This window comes from Lissotriton vulgaris, chromosome 8 (assembly GCF_964263255.1).
Source record: "Lissotriton vulgaris chromosome 8, aLisVul1.2, whole genome shotgun sequence".
Taxonomy (NCBI): domain Eukaryota; kingdom Metazoa; phylum Chordata; class Amphibia; order Caudata; family Salamandridae; genus Lissotriton; species Lissotriton vulgaris.
Window position 1 is genome coordinate 1,327,824,519 of NC_141696.1, and position 27,038 is coordinate 1,327,851,556.

At 47.6% G+C, this 27,038-nt stretch overlaps 1 protein-coding gene across 3 annotated transcripts in view; it reads right to left on the reverse strand.

Moving 5' to 3' along the window:
- Positions 1-27,038, reverse strand: part of DYNC2H1 (dynein cytoplasmic 2 heavy chain 1) — a 1,560,829-nt gene that overhangs the window by 713,059 nt on the left and 820,732 nt on the right. The gene's annotated exons all lie outside the window — the stretch shown is intronic.

Genomic DNA, 27,038 nt, shown 5'->3' on the forward strand with positions numbered 1-27,038 from the left:
ACTATAAAACCGAATGTAGGCTCCATCAACTGGGCTCTGACAGGAGCATAAGGCAGCCCCGAAACCAAGTCGAAGAAGCTGTGTGGCACAAGAAGAAGCTGTTTTGTGTATAGGCAGTGTATATCAATAGGCGAAAACCTTTACCTAGTGCCAATCTTCAAGACAAGATGGAGAATGCTTGGCCCATGTGGGTGATGACTGACATTCCAAGGGACCTACCGCCGACCTGTGGGAGAAAGGAGAGAAGGCCAAACAACAGGATAGGGTATGCAGTGAAATTGCACTGCTGGCCCTCTGTCCATGACTTGTGCCGATGTGGTGCAGTAGATACGTTTATATCTGGTAGAGACCTGTAGCCTGTGCTGACCTCTGTCAGCATCACCAACCGGAAAGGAATCACCGTGAATATAAGTGACAGTGGACCATGTGATGGTGAGGTGTGAAACTCGGAATATTATGACATAGTAGCTAGTGTTATGGGCTCTACAGCTTTCTTTGAGATGTTTTAGGTGACAGAGAGACCTGATCAGGCAAGACATTTCCCAGCAGGCCACCATTTGGTGAAATCCTAATTTGAGACATATTTTATGTACTACACACACCTTTAATGGGATGCTATGTTCTACCCAGATGCAAATTGGTGGCCACGAGACTGGTAGGATCTTGCGACAAAGGGATACCAAGCAGATCTGCCACCATAACCAAAGGATGGGAACACACACACACACACTATGTTTAGAGTTTAGCAGACTGCGATCTGCTGAAGATCAATACACTGAAGGGACAAGAAGTGCCGGAAAAAAGGAAAAAAATTAAATATATATATATATTATATATATATATATATATATATATATATATATATATATATATATATATATATATATATATATATATATACACAACACTCAGTCAGCAACAGTGCTTTCTGGGTTTCTGGGTACTGTAGTCTATGTTGGACTGCAGTGAGAGAGAATCCATGTGATCTGGGGTCGGAATACTCCCTCCAATAGGGGCTATGCAGGACACTTAAAGATGAGGTATGAGTCATATACCTGGTAGCAGCAGCAGCAGCATCTGAGGAAGGCTTTCATGCCGAAATGCATCATGTTCGTGCTGTTTTAAAGGGTTTCCATGTTGCCCCGAAGTGGCCTCTTACCTTTTCTTCACGACGGAGGAGTTTTTTCTTTTGTATATATATATATATATATATATATATTACCTACTGGCGGTCGCCAGTAGGTAGTTATAGTTAGGATTTTTATCAATGCAAAATAATAATAATAATAAAAACATTTATTAAGCGCCTGGTTACACAGAAGAACAGTGCGTCCCCGCGCTGTGGATGCATACCAAAACCGAAAACTCCAGAACAGAAAGACCCGCAACCCGGGGAAAGGGATACTGAGGGTTCCATCCGAAATTCCAGTGGAAGTTCGTTCCAATATTTGCTGGCAAGGAACCTAAAGGATCTCCCACTCATCTGAACACGACGGATGCGGGGGACCATCATCTGCATGCTCCCCATGGATCTCAGCAAGCGCTTAGGACGGTATATGGACATCATCTTCTGTAAATAGATGGGGCCACAGCCATAAGCAATGCGATGAGTGAGACACAAGATTTTAAACCGAATGCGCTCACGCATGGGTAGCCAGTGCAAGGCATGGAGTGCCCGCTTACCCGATGACCTCCTAGGCATTTTTAGGACTAGCCTGGCCGCCGCATTCTGGACGCATTGCAGTTGGCTAAGGTCCTTTCTGCTGAGACCACAGAGCAGGGAGTTCCCATAATCGAGGTGTGGGGTGACAAGGGCGTGGACTAGGGATTTCCTAGCTTTAAACGGAAGAAGATCCAAGATCTTACGAATTACCTTGAGTGTGCCATAACATTTCCCGACTACATTCCTCACATGTTGGGAATAAGAGAGGTTAGAGTCAAGAATAATCCCCAAGTTTTTCACAGTGGCAGATGGAAGGGGCACTGCACCCAAGTCCGCCGGCCACCAGGCCGAAGTCCAGACGGAAGGGGACGGGCCAATGATAAGGAGCTCCGTCTTATTGCCATTGAGGCGCAAACAGTTACCCTTCATCCAACTAGTGAGAGCTACGAGACAGGAGGAAAAGTTCTCTGCAGCCCCAACTGGATTGTGAAATAACGTGATCACCAGTTGGGTATCATCTGCATACGAAACAATATCCACCCCAAAGGACTCCACTAGTCTTGCCAGGGGCTCCATATATAAATTAAACAACGTAGGGCTTAATATGGAGCCCTGCGGAACCCCCTGTCTAAGAGATCTAGGTCTGGATTTAAATGGGGGGCAATGAACTTGAAATTTCCTGTCCGCCAGAAAGGAGCTCATCCAGTCGTGTGCTTGGCCCAGTACTCCAATCTCACTGAGGCGAGCAAGAAGACCAGAGTGCGACACGGTGTCAAAAGCCGCACTCAGGTCCAATAAGATTAACGCTGCAGTGTGACCATCATCAGCTTTACGGCAGAGCAATTCGGTGGAAAAGAGGAGAGCAGTTTCTGTGGAATACTTCGCCCAAAAGCCAGATTGAGAGGGATGGAGAAGAGAATTATCCTCCACAAAGCTGACCAGCTGGTTATTCACCAATTTCTCAACTACCTTAGCACAAAAAGGCAGAAAGGAAATGGGACGAAGGTTGTCCAACTGAGTCATACTCAGATGTAATTTCTTTTTAATCGGGACAACCTGGGCCAGCTTCCATTCCTCCAGCACCCGGCTTTCTCGGAATGATAAAGCGGCCAAATTACCAATGTGGTCACATAGGAGCTGAAGATGATTTCTAAGAATCTTAATAGGGGCCACGTCTATTGGAGATCCAGATTGGATGTCCGAAACAATTTTTAACAATTCTTCCTGCGGGGGAACCCTAAATTCCTCAAGGGTGCAGCTCATCCTGAGTCCTTCACCGACGACCTTAACTGGGGTATCTGATGGTATATTCTGTAGAAAGGACTCATATATTTTTTCCACCTTGCATACAAAATAATCCGCTATATTTTCACATGTCTCTACGGTGTGGGGATCTTGAGGCATAATCGCCAAGAGGGAGGTGAGCTCCTTGTATATAAGAGAGAGCTCTCTGGATGAATAGCTCAAGTTCTCAATCCGCTCTTTGATATGGTTCCTCTTAGCCTTTCTGATCAATTTATGGTATGCTCCAAGGCCGTTTCTGTAAGACTCTTTATCAGCCAAGGCGTAGTTTTTTCGCCATTGGCGCTCAAGAGCCTTACAACTGGCCTTAGCAGCACACAGCTCCTCACTATACCATGGGGCCGATCGGGACCCACGTACCGGAGCTTTTTGGGTCCAGGGTGCCACCTTGTCTAAGGCCTTCATTATCCAGTCCTCATAATCTTTCCAGGCTTCCCTGAGAGTATTATTCAAAGGAGGTATTTCCTGATTAAGGGCCGCACCAAATGACTCCTGGTTGAATTTTCTCCAGTTCCTACGTATGGGGAAAGGTAAACGTTTAGGTTTGTCTCCTCTGTATAGGCCCTGTACACTGAACGGGACAAGATAATGGTCTGACCATATTATCTTAACTGGGGTAGATACTTTAATATCATCCCAGTTCGCAAAGATGGGATCAAGCAAGTGGCCAGCTTGGTGGGTAGGCCTTTCATCCAACAAAGTAAACGTCATAGCTTTTAACACCTTGGCTGCTAGGGATATTTTTCTCCAGCGCTGGATTCTCAGATTTATCATGGTTCATGACGAGCTCAGCTCGTCATCAGCACAGCTCAACTGTGCCTCATGACGAGCTGAGCTCGTCATGAGCATCGAAGGGGTTAAGGAGCTGATGACAGATTGTGCTTCAGTGCAGCCGAGATCCTCAAAGTGTAAATTAAGATCCCCTACTATGAGGAATCTATTGTACCTAAGGGAAGGCTGCATCCCCGCTTCGAGGAGACTCTCCGTAAATTGTGAAGACCCCCCCTGGTGGGCGGTAAATAAGGTAGCCCATAATAGTGCACTCCGGAGAGACTTTGATGGAGAAGAGGCCTGCCTCACAAGAGCTAATCGATACTTGCTGTAAGGAGCAATACAGGTCGATTTTATACACGATTGCTATGCCCCCACCTATCTGGAGACCTCTATCAATTCTAATGAGACCATATGATGGTGGATGGGCCTCCCGAATATCAGGGGCGGATGCCACATCAAGCCACTTTTCAGTAAGAAATATTACGTCAGGACGGTGATCGACTAAGAAATCATAGATATTCAGACAGTGTTTTTTGAGTGAGCGGCAATTCAATAAGTACATGGAGAGTTGGTCAACCCCCTTCGGCCCCGCCAGATCACTAATGGGGAGAGTGTGGCAGCCTCTACACATAAAAGATATACAATCAAGTGACAAACCCGACGTACACTCAGCCTTGAGTAGGGGACGGAGCATGACTAGTTCTTCCCTCGAGTATCGTAGTGCAGCTAGCCGATCCAGGGGAACAGAGACAGGGGGTATGGCCCCTGGCCGCGACAGGACGCGGACGGGCGCAGACGGGGTTGCCTTGTGCGTGCCTTCGGTGCGCACTCGTCGAGCCCGCTGCGCGGACGCTGCCCCATCTGCCTGAAATAGGGGAGAGTACGTGGGAAACTGGAACGCTAACCCCTAGCGCCGGAGAAGCCGGAAGTAGTAGAATTCCTCGCCCTCCGCTCAAACGCCCACACTGGACGCGGCGGACCGGGGCGGGATCAAGGAGCAGCTAGGGTAAAGTTAAAAAAGTATAAGTTGCAAAGTGCGGTCAGTGCTAACAGTTTACAAACAATTTAAAAATCAAACTTTCATCACACATCGAAATTTACAAGAAAGGTACGGGCAGAACACACAGCGCTCTCCCCCTAAACACCCTCGTGCTGAGGCTTTACCCCAGAGTTCACACACGGAGGTAACAGTCTCTGCCACAGACAGCCAGCACCCACTGAAAGGGAGCGCGATCAACTCTCCTAAATAAACAATGAAAGGGAGAGACTGGAACGCTAACCCCTAGCGCCGGAGATGCCGGAAGTAGTAGAATTCCTCGTCCTCCGCTCAAACGCCCACACTGGACGCGGCGGACCGGGGCGGGATCACAGAGCAGGTAGGGTAAAGTTAAAAAGTATAAGTTGCAAAGTGCGGTCAGTGCTAACAGTTTACAAACAATTTAAAAATCAAACTTTCATCACACATCGAAATTTAAAAGAAAGGCATGGGCAGAACACACCGCGCTTTCCCCCTAAACACCCTCGTGCTGAGGCTTTACCCCAGAGTTCACACACGGAGGTAATTGTCTCTGCCACAGACAGCCAGCAAATCTTAAAATTCTATTGTGAATAACTTTGGCGCCGGTTGACGAATCTGCCTGAAAATTTCCTCAAAGTTGCCTCGCGGCGCTCCGGTCCTTCCCTGAAAGTTTGGGGGGGATTCGTCAAGCGGGGGCCGAGATAAAAGGGGGGTCCCAAAACGTGTTTTCCCCAGGTTAATTTCCATAGGGTGGTCGAACTCACTTTTAGCCCGAACGGATGAATGGATTTCCACCAAACTTGGCAAAATTGTAGGGACTGGTACCCTGATGTGCCTTTGCTATGTCTCAAGATATATGCTCCAGTGGTTTTTACGAAAATTAACTTTGAAAAAATATATATTGGGCTACATTGGACTATATATATGTTAGAGCCATAATGTAGCCCAATGTAGCCCAAAGATGGCCACCAGAGACAAAAAAAACAAATGCAGCCCAAATATCAGCCAGATGTAGCCCAACTATAGCCCAATGACAGAATGTCCCAGAGTGTTCTAAAGAACAACTAGAGCGCTAACAGTCTTACTTATGACAAAAGTATGGCACACCTGAAGTCATCTTGATTGGAATAAAGTGTTAACACTTAAAACATTTAATTTGCAAAGGAACAAAATGAGGGGGTTCATTTTGCCATAGAAATTATGATTAGTGCTGAAGAAAGAAAAATTAGGGCACATTTTGAGTGACTTCTCAAATCCTCTTATATTTCATTAAAACAATTCTGATATGCAGTCTCCCAAGATGGCCACTAGAGACAAAAGAGCCCAAATGTAGCCCAAATATCAGCCAGATGTAGCCCAACTATAGCCCAATGACAGAATGTCCCAGAGTGTTCTAAAGAACAACTAGAACGCTAACAGTCTTACCTATGACAAAAGTATGTCACACCTGAAGTCATCTTGATTGGAATAAAGTGGTAACACTTAATACATGCTGACAGTGGGCATCCCACGAACCTCAAACAAAGCATTCCCTACGGGGAGATGCTGCGTCTTAAGCGCAACTGCTCCCGGGAGGAAGACTTTCAAAACGCAGCAAGAGACAGTATTGAAAGATTCAAAGTGAGAGGCTATAGTCCATCTCACCTGAGTCAGACACTGAAGAAGGTAACCAGGATACCAAGAGATGAGTTGTTGAGGCAGGATAAAGGCAAGAAGAGTGAGGATGGAAAATTCCGTCCAATTACAACCTTCTCTAGTGATGCCAATTTCCTGAAGGCAACTTTACACAAGAATTGGCATATTGTGAAAACTGACCCGATCATCGGGATGGACATCCCGAGTGGTCCCCTGGTGACTTTTAAGAGAACGAAATCCCTTAAGGATCTCTTAGTACATAGTCATTTAGACACTCCCAAAACAAAAGTTAACACCGTGGCAGAGATGAAAGGCTTCTTCCCATGCGGGAAATGTAAAGCCTGTGCATTCAGCAAGAGGGTTTTAGGCTATGAAGTACCAGGCCTTAAAAAATGTAGATCCATCACCTCATTCGTCACCTGTCAAACATCACATGTAGTATACTGTTTGGTGTGCCCCTGTAAGCTGAAATATATAGGGAGCACTATCAAAAGTGTAAAACTAAGAATCCGCGAGCACATGCGTGCTATAGCCAACAAGGACATGACGTCACCAGTAGCAAAGCATTTCGCAATTAAACATCAAAGCAATAGAGATGCTCTGCAATACTTTGGGGTTGACCAGATGCCAGATCACGAAAGGGGAGGCAATAGACTAACCAAACTCAGACGCCTAGAATCCCGTTATATCATTGACCTGCAGACCAAAATTCCCACAGGTCTCAACAGTGGGGAAGAATTGGCCATCCACTTAGGAAAATAAGTTTATAGACACACTACCAGGGCCACCACATCATTCTTAAGGGGAAATTGTATTGCCAATCTTGGCAATACATTGAGGCATTTTTGCGGTTTCTAGTGATAGGAACCGCCATAGCGGATCCACGGCAAGATCTATGATTTGGAGATGTGTCTGATATTAGGCTATGCAACTATACATCATTATTTAATGTCAACCCCTCGAGGTTACTTGCATGTGTCAAATGTATATGATGATATTGTATAGAGTCTTAGACTAAAATGCTAATGATTGAGACGGTCCTTAAGAATGTCATTTGAATTCTGAATTTCCTCTGAGCATAATTAATGAGTAGCAGATAAGCTTCGCCAATCCACGGCGTGATTCAGAGATGTATTTTGCGGTTCCAAATACTAGGAACCGGGCCGCCCGATCCACGGCCAAATGTATGATCTGTTGACATGTCTGACATTTGATATCATTGTCTGCATATTTCGATTATCGATTACAAATTGCATGCATATAATTTTGCCTAATTTGCACAGTCCAAGATGACGCTCGTATAATTTTGATGAGTAGTCCTACCTCACTTTTCCCTATGAGAATGCACGTTGCACTTTAAAGCGAGCTCCTGTGTAACACTCGTGTTGACACATTGACAAAGGGCTTGACTTGAAACGCGTCTGTGAGGAGCGCTTGAATAAACTTGGAAAAAGCTGACAAACATCCCGTGAGTGCTGCCTTTTCTTTCCCGGCTGGGGAGGAGACTTGGAGCGGTGTATGTGTGTATATATATATATATATATATATATATATATATATATATATATATATATATATATATATATATATATATATATATATATATATATATATATATATATATATATATATATATATATATATATATATATATCCACAAGTATGGCTCAGAACAAACTGTAGTCCAACGGCGCTCATCCACCGGTGCTGACTTCAAAGCAGAGCCCCGCTTTCTTAAATTCACCAAAAGCTATCCGTCGATAGCGCAAGTCAGCACACAACACAGGAGTTCTTTCCCAAATCGTCACGGTTTATTTATCAGGAAGCAGCATGCATCACACAGCACCAACGCAACCCACTGTTGCTTGATCACGTGGGGAGCTAACGAAACGCGTTGGTTTTGTGCTGTGAACAATGCTGCAGAGGATTTAAGAATAAATTAAGTTGTCTCACACAAATCGAGTGACTGGAGTGGCGGCTTCTTTTGCTTGACCGGGGGATCTGGTATTCCTTGGTAAACGCAGTTTGGATATATATATATATATATATATATATATATATATATACACACACACACACATAAATATATATATATTACCTAGGTAGGTAGTTATAGTTAGGACCTAGTTTCCATAGGAAAGGCGTTTTTTCTTTTCCCAATAACTTTGGCACCAGTTGACGAATCTTCGCGAAATCTTCAAAACTAGTGACCCGCTCCGGTCAGCTCCTGGTTTAAAAGGAGCCCTTTTTTTTAAATGGTGTAACTCAGTTCCGTAGTTCCTGAGAAATTAGAAAAAGAAAAAGTTTCTCCCGACCAAGAGCTTCCTTCTAATTGGCTGCCAACACTCCAAACCAGGAAGTGTTGGCAGCCATCTTGTGTCTCGGTAGAATCAATTCACAAGAAAACAGTACAAAAACATGAAAAAACAAGAAAAGAGGGCAGGGTAGAAACATCCTGACCCCCTAGGCCTGCTCAGAGGGTCCTACAAGGAACCCCAGGGCCAAAAAAGCATTTTTGTTTTATAATTTTGTCAGAAAGCGTTTTTGTTTTTTTTAAATGGAGCGCGGACTCCCACGCTTCGCTTAAAAAAAGCCTCCAGGTGAGGCAGGTCCTAAGACACTGCCAATTTATTAGCTTGGACCTGTGGGGGCCCCCACTGCCCCAGGAACCGCCACCTCCCCGGGGCTTTATTGCTTATTTGTGGCGGGACACAGCCCCACCCGCAGACCCGCGGTCCGCCACCTCTCCGGGGCTAATTTTAATGTATGCGGAGGCACTGATTCCCTCAGCAGCCCTGGGGACCACCACCTCCCCGGGGCTTGATAAAATGCATGGGGGGGTCCCAATCCCCCCCACGCTGCCCCATGGACCGCCACCTCCCCGGGGCTCTGTAAAACTTTTAAAAAGGTTTGTTGGGGGGGGGGTCGAGCCCCCCACACGCCCCGGGGCACTAAATATTTAAATTGGGGGGTCCGATACAGACCACCTCCCCGGGATATAGAAAATGAAGGGAGCAGTCGAGGTGCGTCCATTGGGGCGTGGCGGCAAAGTCCCCCCGCCCACAGCTCCCTCGGCGTTTCTGAACTTAAGTAAACTGACTCAGTTTACTTAAGTTCAAAAACGCCAAGGGAGAACTGACAATCATGACAGTCAGCATGATGTTGGACTGCCCACCCCCTGGGTGGTCCAGCGTCATGTTGACTGACATGATTGTCAGACCGTCACCAGGGGCAGGCAGCAGCACAACACAAGTGCGCATGAGTGGGGATGGAGGGCGAATTTTGTGCCCGTGCCCAGTCATGCGCACTAGTGTTTGAACTGGCTTGCGCATGCCCATTAGGAGCCCCTCAGTCTCCTAATGGGTGTGCGGCGGGCGAAGTGTAGCCGCGCCCTAAGCCAATCCTGGCGCTGCTGGCAGTGCCAGGATTGGCTGAGAGGGGCTGCCAGTCCACTCCAGTGCCATTGTGAAGCAGCAAAGGGGAGCAGAGGCGGCACGGACTGGCGGTCGGGTAAGTGTTCAGTTTTATATTTAATTCCCTGCCCCCCACCCCTACGAGCCGTGACTCCCCCCTGCGAGCCGCGACTCCCCCCGCGAGCCGCGACGGAGGGGGAATACTATTTATTTTCCGTCCCACGAACCGCAAGATAGAGCAGTCATTAGCAAGACACGTCCATTGCCACCCCACATATACCCTGGCCACCCCATGTATACCCCCTGCAGGCTAATCCACCTCAGGCCCCCTCCTGACCTGAACATCCCAAGGGCTGTGCTTACAAACAACTGCGTGTCATACCACCCCCGCTTCCTATACACTTGTAGCCCTGGGGTCTGTCAAAAATTATTCAGTGGGATAATACACATATGGGGGGAATGCATCCCTGAGACATCGGAGGAGTCCCGAATCTGACTCGTGGGTCTGGCACGTCCTCCTGTGCATGGAGGAAGCGGTCTTTCTTGCAGTTTTATATTGCGCGAACTCGACCCGAAGGTATTAGCGCTTTACATGATCACCATTTTGTTGCACAAGGGCACATTCATTGATGTAGGCACGGGGAGAATAAGTGATTTGCCCTGAATCACAGGACATCGAGCCCACGCCGAGACTCAAACCTGCAAGGTTCCCTAGCTCCAAAGTCGGCAACAGTGGCCCTTACGCCACATCCTCTCCCCCAAAAGGTGGGATGAACTCCCAGATCATTAAACAGTGGCCCTTCCCTTGAATGCCTCGACAGGGGCTCTCATTCAGTGTAAAGTCTATAAAGAGCTGTGACGTACCGTTCGGAGGGAGTCTCTAATCACATACTTCAGAAGAACCCCGTCATTTTGCGTTACGTCACTGATAAAGAGAAGTACGTGCTCCAGAGGGTTGCTGTGCTGCTGAAAACGTTGCTGGGATGTAAGTATCAGTACTGCTTGTAATGGGAAACAGTTCATTTTCTTACAGGTAAGACAGGGATGTAGTCCTACTTTTAACAAGACAGACCACTGCATGGTTGTTGGTGATAGGAAAAGCACAGGTTTCTTTGCCTGTTTTTACAATGAAGTCCAATGGTTTGAAATGTCACCATCAGAAAGTTTGAGCACACTTGATGCTCCGGGACAGTTCAGCTGAAAATAATAACTTGTGTTTAAGCAGCATTTAATGTTATAGTTTATTGCCTTTGTAGGCACTGCTAATACCAGTTTTTCCAATGACAAACGTTGCTGTTGCCGGGCTTTTTGTCATGTTAATAAAAGATAATACACCAGAACTGCTCTAATCTGACGTGTGCCGCCGAGTGTTGTTTTCCATGAGGCCTAAACAGAACAAGCATTTACAATGCAATGGTCTCGGCATTGTTAAAGTTAGAGCTATTGGCATTGTTCATGACATTTTTATTTATGTTTTTGTTTTTAAAACAAAAATAAATGGCATTGTCTACTGTACACGACAGACACCATTCGTACTGCCCTAGACCAAGGAAAGAAGGCAGTCCTGATTTTATTAGACCTGTCGGCGGCCTTCGACACGGTCTCTCATGCCATCCTATTAGATCGGCTAAAAACATCGGGCGTGAAGGGGACGGTACTAGAGTGGTTGGAAAACTACCTAAGGGACAGGAGACAGGTGATAACCCTGGGGGAATTTACCTCCACGGAAAAACATCAGACGATGGGAGTACCCCAGGGGTCCAGCCTCAGCCCGACATTATTCAATGTCTACACTGCACCTCTGATTAAACTAATATCATCTTTTGGCATAGAGGTAGTAGCATATGCCGATGATACGCAGTTAATACTGGTTACGGATAGGGACAACCAGTCATGGGAAGAAACATTCAAGGAATGTTTAACTGCCACCTTTGATTGGATGCGGAAGAATCACCTAAAATGTAATACAGGAAAAACAGAGATCATTCCGCTAGGCCCAAATAATGACTTTATTCCCAGGCAATGGTGGCCAGAAAGGGCAGAAATACCGCCTCATACAACCATAGTTGCTCGGAACCTGGGGGTCACGTTTGATTCCAATCTCGCCTTCAAGCAGCAGGCAATAAAAGTGGCAGGAATGTGCTTTGGCTTAATCAAAAGCCTGAGGAAATTCTTTGATTTACTCCCTTTGGAGGCGAGGAAAACTGTTGCAGTAGCGTTGGTAACATCGCGCTTAGATTATTGCAACAGTCTGTATGCTGGCACAAATAAAGAAGTAACTTACAGGCTTCAGCTAGTGCAAAGCGCTGCTGCCAGATTGGTGCTAAAATGGCCAAAAAGATCGTCAGCCTCAGGGGCATTAAAAGCTCTTCATTGGCTTCCAATTGTAAAAAGGATCCTGTTCAAGGTTTTGATTATAACATTTCGAGCAATGCACAAAACAGGACCAATATATCTACAGAAAAAATTCAAGAGATACTGCCCAACCAGAAGCCTACGATCATCAAATTCCAATACTCTGGTGATTCCTAGGTTTCGTTTAAAAACCCGTGGAGGAAAGTCCCTGGCAGTACTGGGTGCAAAGGCTTGGAATACTCTGCCTCTTGCCCTGAGAACTCTGGATAAAGAAACAGAGTTCCGCAAAGAATTAAAAACTTGGATATTTAAACTGCAAGATAGCATGGCCAGAACTCTAGTTTGATGCTTGCCTCTGTTTTTGGTCCAACTCTGAGTCACCTTGTCATCTGGTAATTTGCCGGAGGTAGCGCCTAGACGCTCCATTGGAGCGATTGCTGCGCGATATAAATAAAACTTTACATTACATTACATTACATTTAGAATTCAGTCATATTTGAGCTTAATTCATCTAAGGACATCCATATACTTTCTGGACGTATGATGGCAAATGCCCCACGCGCAACTTGCTTAAAGCCTCTTGTTCCATCCAGGCAGCCATCTTAGCCTGCCTAGGGGAGGTATTCTCTACGCTTACACAATCGCTACTCCCAGGGATTGGAGAGACAATGAACAGTGCTACTGACATAGCATTGTTATCTTAAAGAGCAGGCCAATATTCCTTAACAGTGAACAGGCCTGACATTGCCAAACCGTTCAACATTTACCAACATTTACGTTTCTGTTCCATATTGCCTCCACTGGCTCCTATCCAGATGTTCTCCAATATAAACCATATATTACTGTAGCTGCACCCACCGATTCTACTTGTACATTGAAATCCCTTCATCCTAACTAATGGTGAAAACGCCTCCCTTTGCAAGCTGTCAGCTGAATTGCCATTGTGAACATAGAGTAAAAAATGGATCTAGCCATCGTGGTGACCGATCCTTTCAGGGTTCCTGGTAGCTGATGATGTATGAGGGAGTTTGATTACTGGTATTATGTATGTAGGTATTTTTTTAATTTATTTGGTCTCTTGACTTTCATTTTCTTCTCCATAATGCGCCTATTCACTGATTAGGACCAATGGGGCAGAAGAAAGACAAAGGCGATAGCCAAACAAAGTAGAATTAAGAGTGACTTCGTTATCCACAGAAGGTCCCTTTTCTTACTTCGCAACAGCATGCTTAGGTCCCCTTCTGTGTTGCCACTATCCAGATGTCTGCTGAATAGCTGTTCCCTTATATTTGTGTTTCAAATGGTGAACGTGGCAGTTGTATATATATTTTTCTATTACGTCGAAGAAGACCTGAATTGGGCAGATGCAGTGCCAGTGGCCTCAGCCTCCTGAACGCTGTTGCTATCACAATTCCTAAAAGATCACTTTTTGCCCGATTTACCGTGTGCATTTTTCCAAGACGGTGTCGAACTTAGTATCTGAATAAAAGATGCACCCTCCTTTATTTCGCAAGGGAGTTCTTTGCACTGCCCCTGAGGAGATGGTATTTCCATGTCTGCCCTTCTGAGACACAAAGGACTTAAACAGATCATGGTGCATGAGCCTGCTCGGGGGGGATTTGAAATGCAAAGCATACTTCATCACGCCTTTCAGAGGCTTTCTCTTGGGCACATATTTACAACCTGAAACAGCGTGTGCTGGATGAGTTTTACGCTTTTTCTGTTGCTAAAGGAAATGTGAATGTAAAAAAAGGTAACCATTCACACAATGCAGGATACAAAGAAAACCACAACCATGCGTGCTCTGCAATATAACTCGGAATCTCTACGACATTTAGAAGCTTACCTCTCTTAAATTTAGCGGAGGAGCAACCAGCTTTACTAGTAGGGGTGGAGAGGGCAACCTTTTAGGCCCAGGGGGAAGTGATAGGATGAAGGGGTGGCAGAAAGTGGGAGTGAATTATGGTCCAATAAAGGTAATGTGGGGCTATGCTACCACAGTTGTATTTACCCACAGCTTCTTTACGACATGCCTTGTCCCTCAGTGCCTGAGCGGTTGGTTGTTCCTAACGGGCATTCATTTAAACAGCACTTCAAGTAGCGGAAGCGAGCATGTGCATCTAGATCTAGTCCAGAGCAGAATTGCTGACTATCCACTGTGCGGTATAGCCTCGCTAATAGCCTCGTCGAAGCTGGGGGCAAGAGAGCGATTGTGAAAGGAACCCTTCCCCATACATCCCGCATGCCTGCAGCTTCGAACTCGGGAAGTATGAATTAATACATTTTCTTCTAAAGCCTCTAGACGCCCACTATTTCGGCACAAAAGGAAGTGAGGTACGGAGACAAACTGTTTTACACAAGATCTCACTGGGTTGGGTGAGAGAAGAGGCAGCGAGCTTGTTGATGAGCGCCGCGCGCCTCGTGAACAGCGCCGCACGCCCCTCTGCAGACTCCCCCTGCATTCCAGAGAGGCGCGCGACGCGATCCGGTTTGCCATGCAATGCTGTACAGACAAGACCTGGCCGCGCGCACAACGTTATCCTATGGGGAACCGCTGCGCGCGGCCAGGTCTTGTCTCACTTCGCCGTTCTCAGACTGCTGAGACGCCGACTATAGTTCTCGGCGAGAACGTGCTTTCAGCGTGTTACTAGCCGAGACCTAATAAACTAGAATAATCTAGGCCACAGGGCTACTGGTAATCAATTTAGCACAGGACTGCAAGGCGGTCTGAGGGATTGTTGGAAGAGGAAGCACAATGTATCAGTGCTAGTGGTTAATTATGAATTTACGCATTTATGTATTACCCGTCTTTGCATGGCAAGAATAACTGAGTATTTGTATTGTTCCGTCCGATTCCGTACTGTGGTGCCTGCTATTCTATATCTAGGGAAATGGATTTTACAGTTAATGATGGACACATTTTTCTGTGCCAAAATATAAACTTCTAATACACAAGGAAACTTTAAAATGGTTCCCTATAAATCACTGTAGCGTGCATTTCCTGTAATAGAAACGCAGGCAGCGGCGGTCTTAGGGGTTTGTGATTCTAGATTTGACAAACAGTGTGATCTTAGATGCTTAGCTGCAGTTTGTCATGAAATGTACAATGCATTGGGACGGTTTGAGTCTGGGAAAACTTTAACCCAAATGATTGCTTTAAGTGACAAAACTCACAGACTTTCTGGACTGTTCTCCATATCATAAGAATAAGAAGCAAACTCAATGGGCCGTACAGTTAGGTAAGTGCTGGTGAGCAATGGTGGCGTGGGGGTAGAGGGGTTTTCAGATAAAACAAGTGGGAAAGGGCGGTGGAAGCATTTTACATGGATACCTGGCCTGAAACAAAAGTTATTTACGGAAGGGTGTTTTTCTAGCGAGTTCGTCAAACATCTAGGTCTAGGGATTCACTTGTACCTGGTATGGTCTCATCTACAACATATAATTGTAAAGATATATATTAGTTTTGTGTTTAGCTCTAAATCTGCTTTCACAGCAGTGCTGTCAGGTTTGGTTGGCAGGGAAATTGAAGCATAGGTCACAGTGACAGAGGAAACTTTGTCTTCTACTCCTCCCATCAGCCAAAAAAACGTGAATTAAGCTGACCATAGCCTTTCTTGAATATCTATATTGTTAAAGGACAAGGTGTGATGCATGTAATCATTGTTGTGGAGGAAGACAGCACTGTAAGCTTTCCTGCCCGCTACCTCACTCAGCCTCGCTGAGCCTGCCGCCTCAACCCCGCCCCCCGCTGCCCTAGCGGGATCGCTCTCCCTGCCTGACTGTTGCCGCGCTAATTGGATTTCTCCCCGGTGTGCTCGGTGATTTCTCAGCTTTTTTCTTCAGTGTTTTTTGTGGTTTTGTATCCCCCTGAGCCTGTGTCTCTTGCTGATCCCCGTGTTTTTGCTCCCCCTGTGCCCCTGTGCCCCCTGCCCCGCTCCCCGCTTCCCGCCGCCGTGCGCGAGGCCATGCCCCCTTTTCTTTGTGTACCCTCCCCGCTCCCGCCTCCCAGCTCCTCCTTCCCTCCCACTTCGCCATATATGGCGACCGGGCAAAGCGTTGACGCGCAGCTGGCGCCCCGACTGGTAAGCCCATCTGCGCCCGTCTGCGCCCGTCCGCGCCTGGACCGCGCCCAGTGCCATGCTCCCTGGCCCCCGCAGACACCCGCCCACCCGCTGGACCTACGACGCCACTGAACTCAACGCACTCAACGTCGGCCGAATCCCGGGCTGCTACCGAGCCACCCCGAGACGCACCCACGGACCCTTCTGCTGCCACTCCTGCAAGTTCACCTGCATCTGGACCTGCACTACTCCAGCACCAACCAAGACCAAGACGAGCAACAGCAGCAGCCACCTGAAATGCATCCTGCTCAACACCCGCTCCGTCCACAGACACACCGTCGAGCTCTGGAACCTGCTCGACACCACAGCCCCAGACGTCGCCTTTCTCACGGAAACCTGGATGAACGCCTCTTCAGCGCCCGACATCGCCATCGCCTTCCCAGACGGCTACAAGATCATCCGGAGGGACCGCACCAACCAGACTGGAGGAGGCATCGCCATCCTCCACAAGAACACCATCCGCATCACGACCAACACCGACGACACCCTCGCACCCGCCGAGCACCTGCACTTCCAGGTCCACATCAACCCCAAGACCACCCTCAGAGGCACCCTCATCTACAGACCCCCGGGACCACGCACACAATTCAGCGAAGACATCGCTGACTTCATCAGCCCGCACGCCCTCCCCTCCGCTGACTACATCCTCCTCGGGGACCTCAACTTCCACCTGGAGAACAACAATGACAGAAACACCACCACCCTGCTGGACAACCTCGCCAACCTCGGACTCAAGCAGCTGGTGACCACCCCCACCCACTACACCGGACACGCACTCGACCCCGTCTTCTCATCCAGCAAGGACAACACCTTCAGCCACGCCACCGGACTCCACTGGACGGACCACAGCTGCGTCCACTTCAGCTTCAGAAGGACCACGATCCACCACCACCAGCAACAGGTTGCACGCAGAAGCTGGAACAAGATCACAGCCGACCAGCTCGCAACTTCCCTGAGCAAGAACCCTCCCACCGGCGCAACGAACCCCAGCCAAGCGGCCACCAACCTCACAAAGTGGATCAGCGACTGCGCAGACGACCTCGCCCCCCTGAGGACCCCGCCTAGCAGACCCGGAAGCAAGAAAGCCCCATGGTTCACCGACGAACTCAAGAGCTCTAAGAAGAACTGCCGAGCCCTCGAGAGAGCCTGGCGCAGAGACCCAACACCGGACAACATGACTGCCCTCAAGCTCGCCACCCGAAAACACCACCAACTGATCCACGCCACCAAGAAAACTGCATTCAAGGAACGACTGGACAACAACACACACAACAGCAAAGAACTCTTCAACATCGTTAAAGAGCTCTCCAACCCCAACGCCGGAAACAACGACATCACTCCGTCGCAGGACCTCTGCAACACCCTCGCCTCCTACTTCCACAACAAGATCGCGGACATACACAACAGCTTCAGCACTCAACCGACGCACTCCACAACCGAACCACCGCCCCCCACCACGACCCTCCGCGCCTGGACCACGAATAGGAACCAAAGACACCGTCCGCACGATGAACTCCATCCACTCCGGATCTCCGACCGACCCCTGCCCTCACCACGTCTTCAACAAGGCCGACGCTGTCATCGCACCCCACCTGCGGGACATCATCAACACCTCCTTCGACACCGCCACCTTCCCGGAGAGTTGGAAGCACGCCGAACTCAGCGCTCTACTTAAGAAGCCATCAGCCGACCCCACCGACCTCAAGAACTACCGCCCCATCTCGCTGCTCCCGTTCCCTGCAAAAGTCATCGAGAAGACCGTCAACAAGCAGCTGCCCGCCTTCCTCGAGACGAACGGATCCCTCGACCTCTCGCAGTCTGGCTTCCGGGCCAACCACAGCACCGAGACCGCCCTGATCGCAGCCACCGATGACATCCGAGCCCTGCTTGACAACGGAGAAACAGCAGCCCTCATCCTCCAAGACCTCTCCGCGGCCTTCGACACTGTCTGCCACCGTACACTAGTGCAGCGCCTCAGCAACGTCGGAATCCAGGAGAAGGCGCTGGAGTGGATCATCTCCTTCGTCGCCGGAAGGACACAGAGAGTCCGCCTCCCCCGGTTCAGATCAGAAGCCACCGAAGTCATCTGCGGCGTTCCTCAAGGCTCCTCGCTCAGTCCAACCCTCTTCAACGTCTACATGAGCCCCCTCGCAGACATCGCACGCCAGCACAACCTCAACATCATCTCCTACGCCAGCTGATCCTCTCCCTCACCAACGACCCCGCCACCGCCAGAGCCAACCTACACGAAGGGATGAAAGAGGTAGCCGAATGGATGAAGAACAGCCGCCTGAAACTGAACTCGTACAAGACGGAAGTCCTCATCCTGGGATCATCACCCTCTGCCTGGGACGACTCCTGGTGGCCCCCCGCCCTAGGCAACGCACCCAAACCAACAGACCACGCACGCAACCTGGGCTTCATCCTGGACTCCTCCCTCTCCATGACCAGACAAGTCAACGCCGTCTCCTCGTCATGCTTCAACATCCTGTGCATGCTACGTAAGATCTTCCGGTGGATCCCCACCAAGACCAGGAAAACGGTCACCCAGGCCCTCGTCACCAGCCGTCTGGACTACGGCAACTCCCTCTACGCCGGAACCACCGCCAAACTCCAGAAGAGACTCCAGCGGATCCAGAACGCCTCAGCACGACTCATCCTGGACATCCCCCGCCGCAGCCACATCTCCGGACACCTGAGAGACCTGCACTGGCTCCCGGTCAACAAGAGAATCACCTTCAGTCTCCTCACCCACGCACACAAAGCCCTACACAACCAAGGCCAAGGATACCTCAACAGCCGCCTCAACTTCTACGCTCCCAAACGCCAGCTTCGATCAACCGGCCACGCCCTCGCCGCCGTCCCCCGCATCCGAAGAGCCACCACAGGGGGACGGTCCTTCTCCCACCTCGCCACCAAGACTTGGAACTCCCTCCCGACCCACCTCTGCCTGACCCACGACCATCTCGCATTCAGGAAGCAACTCAAGACCTGGCTGTTCGAGCAGTAGCGGACCCCCCTCCCCTAGCGCCTTGAGACCTTCTGGGTGAGTAGTGCGCTATATAAATGCTTTGATTCATTGATTGACTGTGCTGCATGTGCTCAGTAGTGGACAACTGTGAGGCACAGTCAGGAACTGAGTACCTGCACTGCTTTTCTTTGGCAAGATATAGCCTGCACTTGTTTCATTTGCAATGAGAGAGCCTGCACTTGTTTCATTTGCATGAAGCGAGCCTGCACTTCTTTCATTTGCAATGAGAGAGCCTGCACTTGTTTCATTTGCACGGAGCGAGCCTGCACTTCTTTGATTTGCAGGGAGAGAGTCTGTACTTCTCTGATTTGCACGGAGCAAGCCTGCACTTCTTTGATTTGTAGGGAGAGAGTCTGTACTTCTTTGATTTGCATGGAGCGAGCCTGCACTTCTTTCATTTGCAGGAAGAGAGCCTATTTGTGTGCTAATTAGAGTGGAATAAATGATTGGCTGTTTGCTGCATCGCCTTAATAGTACCCAGATGTACACACTACATGAACATAATGTGCCCAGGCATGGCGCATCAAAGTTTGTCAGCTGCATTACCTCAGCAGGCGTGGGACCTGTCGGAGGGAATTTGCTGATAATTGTCCCATATAATTTAGTGGCTGACTTGGCAAAAGTGAAAGATTTAAAAATGCTAGTTTGACTCTATGAATGGCTTTGGCAAAACAAAGTTTGTTAGTCTCTATGCATGGATTCATGCTTTGCCTGCCTTATCTCAGGCATGCTGAAATTCCCTCACACCACTCATGTTGATTTTAATTTACAATATTTCTCACTGCACTCCTGCATTTTGTTTGAACATTGCTGCCTAACTTACAAAAACTTGTTATACATTAGCCTGTTGAATAGGTTTTACATCTGGCAGGTGGCCCTAGTAATCCAGAAGCAAGACTGGCCCTTCCAAAATACAACATCCTTATGTCTCAGCCATGCTTTTTCTGATGCTGCCCCTGGTATTATCATATTAGTCCACTGCAAATCGGACCCTTCCTTCACTTCAATACATTATAAAGGCTTTACTGTGCACCTGTTGTAGTGGTCTTTTTTGTAGATGATTTGTGGTGTTTGGTGACCTTCTTATTGCTTCCATGTTTTCTTTGTACTTCTATTCACCTGTTTTGCCTGTATGGAAATCCTTTTTGTGGATTTTGCTAATTTTTTTGATATCTTTGGCAGCTACTCGCACTTAGTGCATCTAGTCTACTTTCTAAAGCAGGCATCAGCAACCAATATGTCGATTGTCATGTGCACCTATTATAAGCAAGATTGAGCTTCTCCGTATAATTTGTAATTTTGTCTTGTCATTGTATTTTTCAGGCTGGTTTTTAGATATGCAATGATGTATAGTGAGCCATATGTTTAACCTGTAAGGCAGGTGCAAGGGATGTATTATGTTTTGTGCAATTGACCGGTTTTATTCAAGTGGCCTGTTCCAGATCATAAACCTTCTGGCATGCAAAAAAAAAAAATGGATTTAACCGAGATCTGTGACTGGGGGGGGGGGGGGGGGGGGGGGGGAATGTTTGATTTGTTCAGCATGAAGACTGAAGATGGGGAGCTGGTTTCTGGCGTATTAAACATGTAATACTCCCCAGTTTTTGGTTTCCAGTTCCCTGGGCGAGGCAGGTATACCCGTTACACATGTGGGTGCTGCTGAGCTCATGTCTTGGGCTTGGAAGCTTATGTTCAAGGCTATTTTTCAGCACCTTGATCCTTTTTCATGTTTTTCTTGTTTCCATATTGCCTCTTGGAATCTTGGTACAGCACTGTGGCTAATAAAAAAATGCTTCCTTTGATATTACTGAGCAATGCATTGTATCTCTAAGTCTCTTCTGAAGCTCTGTGGTTATACTGAATAAGCAGTTACCTATGTTATATGACATCTCTTTATTAATGTAAAACTGCACTTTCACAATTGCTTTATTAACCTTCTTGCAATATCAAATTTGCTTGAAAATGCACCATTTGTCCACTCTTTTTTCAAAATGTTCTCAGGGGGAAACCCCCCGAACTCCTCTTAGGTTGTCCCCTCATGGAACCCTTGATGGCCCTGGGGCCCACCAACCCCCAGGGCCGGCTCCTGAAATGTCCCGGGGTGCCCACCCCCGGGACATTGCTGTTTGCTATGGCTTTTGGAAGCAAGAGCAGGGAAATCTTCATTCCAAAAGCCAAAGCAGATTTGCTTTTCCACAAGAGGAGCTGCATGTCAGTAGCTCCCCGTGTGGAAATGTTGGCTCCCGCAGGATGCGGGGAGCAGGCAGGGACCATGGGGGCACTGAGGATCCCCACACCATCCCCAACGAAGCAGCCAGGCCCTGGGGGATGAGGTCCCTGGGCCAGAAGTGGCCCGGGAGGGGGTCACACGGCCCACTTCCCCTGTGGAAAAAAAAATAATAAAAAAAGTAAAGGGCGGCCCCGGGGAATGGGGGCCCCCTCCAAAGAAATTTTTTTTTTTAAAGAAGAAACGACTGGCCATGCCCCAGGGGATGGGGTCCCCGTGGCAAAATCGGCCTCAGGAGAGGTCTAGGTGGCCCCCTTCCCGAGGGGGCCGCATCAGGCCCTGGGGGATGGTGCCCCCAAAGGCCCAAGAAATGTAAAAGAAGGGGAGCCACACAGTACCCCTTCTAAAAAAAAAATACTTTAAAAAAAGCCGGCATCCAGCCGGAGGCTATGCCCCCTTTTACAACCACACTGCAAACGTGCCACCTGGCGTGTTGTTAGTTGGGGAACTAACTCACCTTGAATTGCAGAGAGGTGGTCCGAGGCCATGCCCTTTTTTACACCTCTCTGCAAAGCAGCTCTGTGATGCTTACTGGAGGTACCTGGTGGGCTAGTTGGCCCCCAGGGACCCTCAGGATTAAAGGGGACTTAATACCCCAACTTACAATGTGCCAGGGGGCGCGTTTGCACAGTTGTGCAGCAAGGGGGCTGGGCCTGAAACAACAAGTGTGCAAACGCGCCCCCTGGCGCGTTGTAAATTAGGGGATTTAGTCCCCTTCAATCCTGAGGGTCCCTGGGGGTCAACTAGCCCACCAAATACCTCCAGTAAGCACCACATTGCTGCGTAGCAGAGTGTTGGTCCGTGGCCATGCCCTTTTTACACCTCTCTGTAACGGTAAATAACGTTTACCCCAAAACTTTCTTAACGCAGAGAATCACAGCATTGTGATTCTGCGTACCAATGCTCCGCAAGTGGGAACAACGACTTGCAGAGGGCGGGGGGGTGCTAGATTTTAAATCCAACACCTTCCCTAGTGTCCGCACGGACTGGAGTTGGAATAGTAAATTATACTATTTCAACATCCAGCGCCCCCCTCCGCAAGTCGTTGTTCTGGCTTGAGGAGTAATGGTATGCGGAATCACAAGGCGGTCGTTGTCATGACCGCGTTGTGATTCCCTGCGGGGGAAAAGGCAGCGGAATAACGTCACAGATTACTCTGCAACGCAGCTCTGTGGCACTTACTGGAGGTACTTGGTGGGCTACTTGGCCCTCAAGGACCCTCTGGATTTAAGGGGATTTAATAGGGATGTTATAGTTAGAAATTAGCATTTAAAGAACCTTTGAAATTAACTGAAAAAACATAGGTTTCAGGTAAGTTATAGTTAGAAATTAGCATTTAAAAAACCCTAGAAATTCATTGAAAAAAACATAGGTTACAGGAACGTTATAGTTAGTTGGACATTTCACTTGTTCAAAACCAGAGAAATTCTACTGTTATAGTTAGTTCAGCTAACTATAACTCACCCCCCGCAATGCACTGCTGATGACATCACATATTACATCATTCATGACATGGTCAGTGACATCACTGATGACATCTCAAATGACATCACTGATGGCATCACTGATTACATCATCCATGTGAAAATGTGATGCACCTCCTCACACCCTAATATAACCTTCGACACAACAATACCAGTTTCTACATACACACTCACTGATTCCTAGGTCTACACACACATCCACTCATTCACCCATACAATCACTTATGCATGCTGTCACTCATCAATACAACACTATCATATGCACTCATAAACCTACACAGACACTCACACACCACCACTCATCCAGTTACTCAAACACCTAGTCAGTCATGAAAAGAATAAATCACACTTCCAGTTACTCACCTATACAGTTATACACACACCACATCACTTATTCAAACAGAAACAAACGCATACTTACTCTCTTATGCAACCACTGATACAAGTACACACTTATCCATACAGCCACTCTCACTATCACTCACTCTCGCCCACAGTCATTAAATACTCCATCACTCACATATACTGCCTTTCACATATGTAGTTACTCACACATTTACCACTGAAACATCCATTCACTCACCAACACAGCCATACGCACACTCACTCACTCATACAGCCCTTCACAGACACACTCTTGAACCCATATACCCAGTGATTCACCTGCTCACACATCTATGCACAAAGTAACACACCCCCACCCACCCGCACAAATACTCAGGCACTCATACCAGATACTTAGGCAACCAATCAATAACCCATATAGACACTCATGTAGCTACTCACCAACCCATGCAGCAGCTTATACAACAGACACACTGATACATTCACACAGTTTAGTCACTAACCCATGCATTCAGTAAGACACATTTAAACACTCACTTATACAGTCACACACCTACTAAATCCTCCATCCACGATGTCATCAGTGATGTCATTTGAGATGTCATCAGTGAAGTCACTGACCATGTCATGAATGATGTAATATGTGACATCCTCAGCTATGCATTGCGGGGGCGTGAGTTATAGTTAACTGAACTAATTTCTCTGGTTTTGTACAAGTGAAATATCCAACTAACTATAACGTCCCTGTAACCTATGGTTTTTTCATGAAATTTCTAGGGTTTTTTAAATGCTAATTTCTAACTATAACGTGCCTGAAGCCTATGTTTTTTTTCAGTGAACATATATATATATATATATATATTTTTTTTCTTTTTAAAAACTTTTTTTTATTATTTTTGATATTCGTTAACAGCGCATCAAATCATCAAATAGCGCATATTAAAATTCAGGTAATACAATACAAATGGTGTGAAAGGAGTAAGAGGTATCCTACTGGTTAGGAATGTTTCTGCTTCTTAGTTGATACATATATTGTGGTCAACCCCCCCAAAACTACCCAGGCTAATCTGATAACCTCATAGGAGTGGATCACATCAGGTGTAGTTCAACACACATGTCTAAAGTTCAATTCACAGTATGCATAAGGCTGAACAATAAAAAGTAATCAACTAGAACTCATAATCTTCCCAGTCTAGGTTAAGTGTACAGTTGCAGTGATACATGCTCGGTCAATGACACTGTGGGTCTGGAGAGTGAATCCATATCCTGTTAGTGTTGAAGGGGGAAGGCAAGGCCTGCCAGGCCCAACAGGTCTCACCCAAGAACATATTACCAGTTGTTGCTGCCCACAAGAAGGTCAGAGTGGTACCAGCCTATTCGTCCTCTACTTCGACAAAGTGGACAATACATCTGCCCATTGTTCCACCCGGGGTGATCTACGACTCCCTCTCCACTCCTCGTCTCAGAGGGCCTCTCCCTCCGCCCTCACCCAGCTCTCAAACTCTGACCTCCACCTACTATGCGGTAGACCTGTCAGGCATTTCTAGAGGCATGTAATATCCCAGCATGCGACTGCCAATGCCAGCTTCAAGAATCTATCAGCCGTTCCTTAGGTCGAGCCTGGGCAGCGCATGTGCTGCTGAGAGGCATGCAGTATTGGAGTATGGCGTTGAACCCCCGCCAACTCTCCACCCATATTTTTAATTGGTTTGTGTCATTGTCCTTCGTAAACGATGGTTTCCGAGTCATTATTAGGCGTGTTAGTCCCTCGTAGGTACCGCCTAGTCTGCATTTGTTACCTCCCATAACGACTGGACCTTTTACTTTACTTGTCTTGTTACACGGTCTGCTTTATCTTGGCTGTCAGAACTATTTTGTTTCATAATTTGCCCCTATTATACCCTCTACGTCGCAGCACGCTGCCCGCTTTTATTTTATTTACTAATGGCGGTCCGCTTTAACTATAGCCGCTGTGTTTCTTTCTTTCTTTATTTTAGCAGTGCAGCCCGCTTTAGGCATAGCTGTAGCACTTACTTATTATTTCTTTCTTTTTTTTGATTGTTTATTAGTGCCCATGCAGCGCTTTCACATTCATGGAGGCCGTGCTCCTTTCTTTAGACAAGCCGCATCTAAAGAAAGGTGTGCGGCTGGTTAAAGTGAAAGAGTGGCATGGGCGCTTTTACACAAAAAACATCTGTCTGTCAACTTGACAAACATATGCTTTTTTTTGTCAAAAAGCCCCATGCCACGGTTTCACTTTAATGTCCGCCACGCCCCTTTCTTTAGACGCAGCCTGTCTAGAGAAAGGGGTGTGGCCTCCATGAATGTGAAAGCAGCGCATGGGCGATAGTAAACAAATAAATATTTGCAATGCAATAGGTCTCCATTTGCGAGAGTTTAAGCTATTGCATTGCCAATAACTCAAACTCTTGTAAATGTGAGACCTATTGCATTGCAAATACTTGTTTCTCGGGCAGTATGTGGTAGAAGCCTAAAAAGCACATGTCTGCCCTGAATATCTGGTGTCCACCAAGGTTACGTTTTATATAACTTGCAACAAGTGTCCAGAAGTTCACAATCATTGGGCAATCCCACACCATGTGTATGAAATTTGCATTTACAAGGGCTTAGCCAGGCCAGCAGGCGTTTGTGATGTGCTGCAACATGTTAAGACTTTGTGGGGAGAGGCAAGTGCAGTGTAGGTAGTCAAACTGTGTGGATTTAAATCTTGTGTTGCAGGTTGACGTGAATGTGCGTGCTAGAGTCTTTTCCCTTCCCTGCCCCGCAAGCTGCTGTCCAGTATAAGCCTTGCATCTGTCTTGTAGTTCCAGTAGTGCATCCACAATCATTGCCTGTGAAATTCTGTAGAGCCACAAGATCAGGTGGCTACCCTGTCCAAATGTTCCTAATGTCTGCAGGAGGTCATGCATGGGTGGCTCTCCGTCTGAGACCCTGCAGAGGCCCTGCAGCGCCTGTACTACTGCCGCATAAGTCTACAAGGCTGTCTCCCACCATCAGTTCATCCAATGTGCAGATGGTCCACTCATTGTAGCTGTCACCCAGCGTCACTAAGTTTGCTTCCGGCCAGGTTGCCATGTGTCACGCCATCAGGAAACACCCTCTCATTGTCGGCAATCTAACTAGCGGCAGCGTGGCAGTTTACAGGGGGGCCAGGCCCATCCGGACAAGCAACTCTTTCTATACTGGAGTGCTGATTGTAGGAGCCTGGATTTCCGGGTCAGGCACATTAATACTCCCAGAACCATTGCTACTATCGCTCCCTCCCTACTCACATCCCCAAACTTCCCTAACTCCGCCAGACCTATTCCCACTACCAACTGGGTCACACATTGCAACTATGCAGTGTAGTAGGAAACTTCAAAGACAAGGACACCCAGCCCACCATTGTCGGTTGGCCTCTGTAGAGTACGGGGTGACATTCGGTCATGCCGTCCATCCCCAATTTGGTCCGAGAGGAGTGTATTCAGGGTCTGAAAGGGTTATGCTGGCCATTATGGGGAGCCAAAGTGTTCACCAAAATGCCACAATGCTCTCAGGCCACGTAATGCTCCACCCATGTTGCCCTCGATAATATCCTTGTCTGCATGAT